Consider the following 6,000-nt stretch of genomic DNA (forward strand, 5'->3'; position numbering starts at 1 on the left):
ATTACTCAGCCATCAGAAAGGATGAATACCCAACTTTTACATCAACATGGATGGGACTGGAGGAGATTATGCTAAGTGAAATAAGTCAAGCAGAGAAAGTCAATTATCATATGGTTTCACTTATTTGTGGAACATAAGGAATAGCATGGAGGACATTAGGAGAAGGAAAGGAAAAATGAAGGAGGGGAAATCGGAGGGGGAGACAAACCATGAGAGACTATGGACTCCGAGAAACAAACTGAGGGTTTTAGAAGGGAGGGGGTGGGGGGATGGGTTAGCCCGGTGATGGGTATTATGGAGGGCACGTATTGCATGGAGCACTGGGTGTTATACGAAAACAATGAATCATGGAACACTGCATCAAAAACTAATGATGTACTGTATGGTGACTAACATAACATAATAAAATAAAATAAAATTTAAAAAAAAGTGAAAGCTACACTACAGTAGAAGGGTATAAGCTAAGCACATCAGCATACTGTTGAGGGGAAGAAGCAAGTCACAGAACAATGCTTACAGCTCTAGTCCATTTATTTAAAAAAATAGGGGGTGGGGGGGCTAGAGGGCTGGGTGATGTACACTGGGGAGGGTATGTGCTATGGTGAGCGCTGTGAATTGTGTAAGACCAATGAATCACAGACCTGTACCCTGAAACAAATAATACATTACATATTAATAAAAAGAAAAAATCATAATGACATATATGGGACAGCGAAACTGTAAAGAAAAACGAGAGAATAATTATCATAAAAGTTGGCCTGATGGTTGCCTCTGGGGTGTGGAACCAAAGGGGCTCTTAAGGGACTGGTAATATTCTATTTCTTAACCTGGTTGTTACACATCAGTGTTAGTTATATTTTTATTCCTGAAATGATACATCTATTTTTTACTTACACTTTGTGTATTTCATGTTTCATAATAAATAAGCTTTAAATGCTATCAAATTACTATGTGGAAGACAGAAGGGGAATTGCAATCAATCAGCCAATCTATCATTAAGTACAAGGATTTTGCACTTGGATTGCTTTGAATGTGTTTTAAGTTTTCATTCCATTTTAATGAAATCGGAAGATACATTATGTATGTGATTCATGCAAGAAAGACTTCAGAGACCTCCCATCAGCAAAACCATACTAAAAAGAAACGCCTTGGTACTAACATCAAAAGATTTATGAATGAAGGCACTTTATAAGCTATAAAATGTTTAAATTTCATGTTTTAAGTTAAAACATTTAATGTTTGTATATTTTTATGTAGGTATGCATGTATACATATGTGTTATCTTCTCTTTAATCCAATTCTATTTTCTTTCATAAATTAACTATCAGTTCTATTCATACCATATAGGAGGACATCTACTCTATTAAACCTTAAGGAAATGAACTAAGATTTTGATTTTTTTTAAGACTTTATTTAGGAACTAATGGGAGGTAAGAATAGAATAGCATAGAGGTTATGCATGCTGGAAAAATAAGCTTGATCTTTAACTTTTATTCCTGAGAAAATATAAAACTTAAATATTAAGAAAGATTATCTCCAATATGAGTGAATATAGCATAAATCATCTTCAAAGCAGTTTTTTCTCATTACTTATTCTCATACTAACTTGAAAGCAATATGTCACTTTTCAAACCACTGAAGCAAAGTTAAATATAGACATAAAGAGATAGATATATAAACCTCATTTTTATATATGTGTCTCCATTTGTATAATTCTGCCTTTCAACACTCACTGGAAAAATAGAAGATTATTGTACATCTGGTCTTTTGGTTAAAGTTAGCAGCGATTTTTTTGTTAATCTTTGGAGTGATCAGGAGTTTTGAAGGATGTCTTAATCCTGCTCTGAGTGTGTCAAAGTAGATGTCTTTGTTCATTTCACAAAACCAGTAAGAGTGCTGTTGTGAGGATTAGATTTTGACAATTCAATCCAGATGACTACTTTATTATGGAAAAATATTCTGCATCCCTATCTAATCCAGAAAGTATATTCATAGAGAAGGCACTGCAGCCACGCTATTATACAGTTGCAAATATTAAAATTAAAGGTTATAAGAAGAAACACAGCTGTTAAAGGGCAGTGACTGAGTGAATTCATTTCAGTGTTACATATCTATGATGATGTGGATTATTCAAGATTTTTTCCAAAACTCATTTCAAAGGCTCTCACTTTAGCATTTCAAAAGTGGTGGATAATATTTGGGGAAAAAAAAGTTTCACTTCTTTTAAATACAATAATAATAGAGTTTGAAAGCTAAATATGCAAAGGCTTATAAAATAATGTGTGCCAGGGAGTTCTGAATGTCAATTGTGTGCACAGATGTCTCAGTTGGAGCATAAAATATTGGCATGTTTCATAAGCAGTTTTTCTTTCTAGAAGAACTTACTTGCACTCGTGCAGTGACAGGAGCTTTCTTTATGACATAGAGGAAAACTGATAATCTCTAAAAAAAATGGGTAAAAACGTGGATCTCCGAATTTAACTGATACTGGGTGTGAGTTATTAAACAAATCAAATGTTTCATATGAGTATTATCTGCTTTTTGCTTTTATTTTAAAAATTCAAAACATATCAGGGCCTATTTCACCTCAGAGAAGTATGGTCAAACTATCTTAAACTTTAAAGTTAAAACATGTGGTGCTCCATTTCTGAAAGTTCAGATTTTAGAAAGAACATTGATTTAACTCTACATTTTTCCAAAAATACAATGCTTCTCTTCCCATTGCAATATAAAGTCAGAGGCTACTTTATGAATATTTGCTATTAGTCTCTTAGTGACACAATTGGATTCAGAGATTGTAAAGACTTTGTTGAGAGTGAGATTTTCCACCTCTATGTATAATTCTTCCTCTTGAAACTCTGCTTCCCAAAGTGTATTTCATGAACTACTTAGTTTGGGTCTTAGCAACATATAGTCATACCAAGATTTCCATTGCCAAAGTAGGTTGGAAAGTACTAGAAGGCATCCTTAGAGATATATGAGACACTGGGGTTTTGAAATTTTTCTGTAGCAGACAAAACTGTTTAATTTACTTCTAAAACTGGAATTTCCTAGTTTGCTTGACTTTTTGCACATAACCCCAATTGATATGCTATGGTATGGGTAGGCAAATGCTGTCCTATGTAATGTAATCGAGGAATACATTCTGGCTGGCCTTTAAATGAGTATTCATTTCTACAAAATGCAAACATTAATATATGTATATTTATAATAAAAATACTTTGTATGTAATCGTTAATAAGAGCCTGATATTTTACTGATTTCTCTTCAAAATCAGCGCCAGGCTTCACAGAGATTATATTTGTTTGTTTGCTTTGCCTAACTACAGTGGTACAGAGACTAAAGAATTTTGGGCAGTATTGTCTCATAAAATATGGGATACTTTTCAGATAATCATATCAAGAAACTAAAGCTTTCAAATGAGAGAACCAGGGCGCCTGGGTGGCTCAGTTGGTTAAGCGACTGCCTTCGGCTCAGGTCATGGTCCCGGAGTCCCGGGATCGAGTCCCACATTGGGCTCCCGGCTCAGCAGGGAGCCTGCTTCTCCCTCTGACCCTCTCCCCTCTCATGCTGTTTCTCTCTCTCTCTCAAATAAATAAACAAATAAAATCTTTAAAAAAAAATGAGAGAACCAGAGTGAGGGAAACTTGAAGTTCTATCCTCTAAAGAAGGACCCAGTTTATGTTCTTTTGAGGAGTCCATGCTTTCCCAAACCCATCTCAGGGCCTTTTTGTATTTTAGGAATGTTGCCAGGTTTTGAAGGGCAGCTGTGAGCACATTATATTATGTGACCTACATGTAGTTTTTCCCCCCATTTTCATCTCTTCTTATAGGAACCAAGCCAAATTTACTTTGAGATGGGATTACTCAGTTGAAGTTTCTAGAATTGTAGCGGCTGCAGCTTTTGTTGAGTTACTCGTATAAACAAGAAATTGCTCATTAATTATGTCATAACTACATTAACAACAGAGTACTCCAAGAGCAAGGTACTGACCTAAGTTTGCTCTGTTGCAAGTGCCCTTCCTGCCTGTCTTCCCTGGGCTAACTCATACATCTCAAGGTCCTATATTATCTCTGGGAAGCATCCCAGACTAGCCCTAAGTATCCCTATTCAGTGCTCCCAAAGGAACTTGTACTTATTTCTAACTGTGTCATCCATTCGTATTTTAAAAAATATTACAAGAAATAGTCATATAATACAATGGAATATTACTCAGCCATCAGAAAGGATGAATACCTACAATTTGCATCGACATGGATGGAACTGGAGGGGATTATGCTAAGTGAAATAAATCAAGCAGAGAAAGACAATTGTCATATGGTTTCACTCATTTGTGGAATGTAAGGAATAGCACAGAGGACCGTAGGGGAAGGGATGGAAAACTGAATGGGAAGAAATCAGAGAGGGAGACAAACCATGAGAGACTCTTGACTCCGGGAAACAAACTGAGGGTTGCAGAAGGGAGGGGGGTGGGAAGATGGGGTAACTGGGTGATAGGCATTAAGGAAGGCACATGATCTGATGAGCACTGGGTGTTATATGCAACTAATGAATCATTGAACAGTACCTCAAAAACTAATGATGTACTATGTGTTGGCTAATTGAATTTAAATTAAAAAAATAGTCATATAAAATAAGCCACTGCACTTATTATAAAAATGCTGTTGAGAATTTTATTTTATAAATCACTTTATATCCTTTATATAAAATTTCAGAGAGCTATTTCTTGTATAATTCAGTGCTATAAAAAGCTTTTGTCTCTTCTCAAAGACTCATATGATTCTTCCTTTTGATAATGAGAATGATATAACTGATTATGTGTTTACTTTTAGATATGGCTGCCAGGAGGCTTAGGGCCAAATCTAAGGTTTATTTCAGAGAAACTTTTAAGGTTCTCGTAAGGTTCTTTTTGTATAATTTTTTGGTCCTTTTTTTTTTTGCCATTTTGTTTGTTTTAATTTCATGTATATTTTGTCATAAGCCACCTCACAACTTTTGTGAAAAAGTAGGGCTTTGATAAATATTTATAAAAATAAAATGTAGATGAAGAGGCCAACTGTCCAGTGAATTCCTTTGTTCTTGAGCAAACATGGATTATTTTTTTTTTAAGATTTTATTTATTTATTTGAGAGAGAGAGAATGAGAGAGAGCAAGGACATGAGAGGGCGGAGGGTCAGAGGGAGAAGCAGACTCCCCGCCGAGCAGGGAGCCTGATGCGGGACTCAATCCCGGGACTCCAGGATCATGACCTGAGCCGAAGGCAGTTGCTTAACCAACTGAGCCACCCAGGCGCCCCCGAGCAAACATGGATTATTAAGTCAAAATCCTTTATTTGTTTCTCTCTCTTTTTTTTTTAAAGATTTTATTTATTTATTTGACAGAGAGACACAGCGAGAGAGGGAACACAAGCAGGGGGAGTGGGAGAGGGAGAAGCAGGTTCCCCGCCGAGCAGGGAGCCTGATGCGATGCGGGGCTTGATCCCAGGACTCTGGGATCATGACCTGAGCCGAAGGCAGATGCCCAACGACTGAGCCATCCAGGCACCCCTATTGGTTTCTCTTTTTAATTTGGGTTCCTTGTTTGTTAAGTCAATTGCATCAGTTTAAACCTGTTTGAATAGTCCTAATGAATCTGGTTTTGGTAGGGAATAAATTTATTAAACCTGAAATTATATTCCAAGGGTTTAATTAAGGAGGTTTGGCCCTTGTACAACTCCTCCTGAAAGCACACTTCACAATTAACCTCCCTCCAGCTTGTTTGCACTTATCTTTTTTTTTCCCCTCAATTTCGCTTAAGCACATTTCCTTAATGTAAACCTTGCTGACCTGGGAACACATATATAAATTCTCCATATTTTGAAACTGTAGCCCTGAAATGCTGGGGGTGTTTGGGGGGCATTTTCTGCTGGCGTTTCTTCTGTGCCATTAGATTACTCCTAAGCGTGCCACTGTTTTTTGAGATTTCCTATTACTTTGCTTTTCAATTTTTAAAAAAAGTCA

Source organism: Mirounga leonina, unplaced genomic scaffold, assembly GCF_011800145.1.
Source record: "Mirounga leonina isolate KUSES-001 unplaced genomic scaffold, KU_Mleo_1.0 Mir_153, whole genome shotgun sequence".
Taxonomy (NCBI): Eukaryota; Metazoa; Chordata; class Mammalia; order Carnivora; family Phocidae; genus Mirounga; species Mirounga leonina.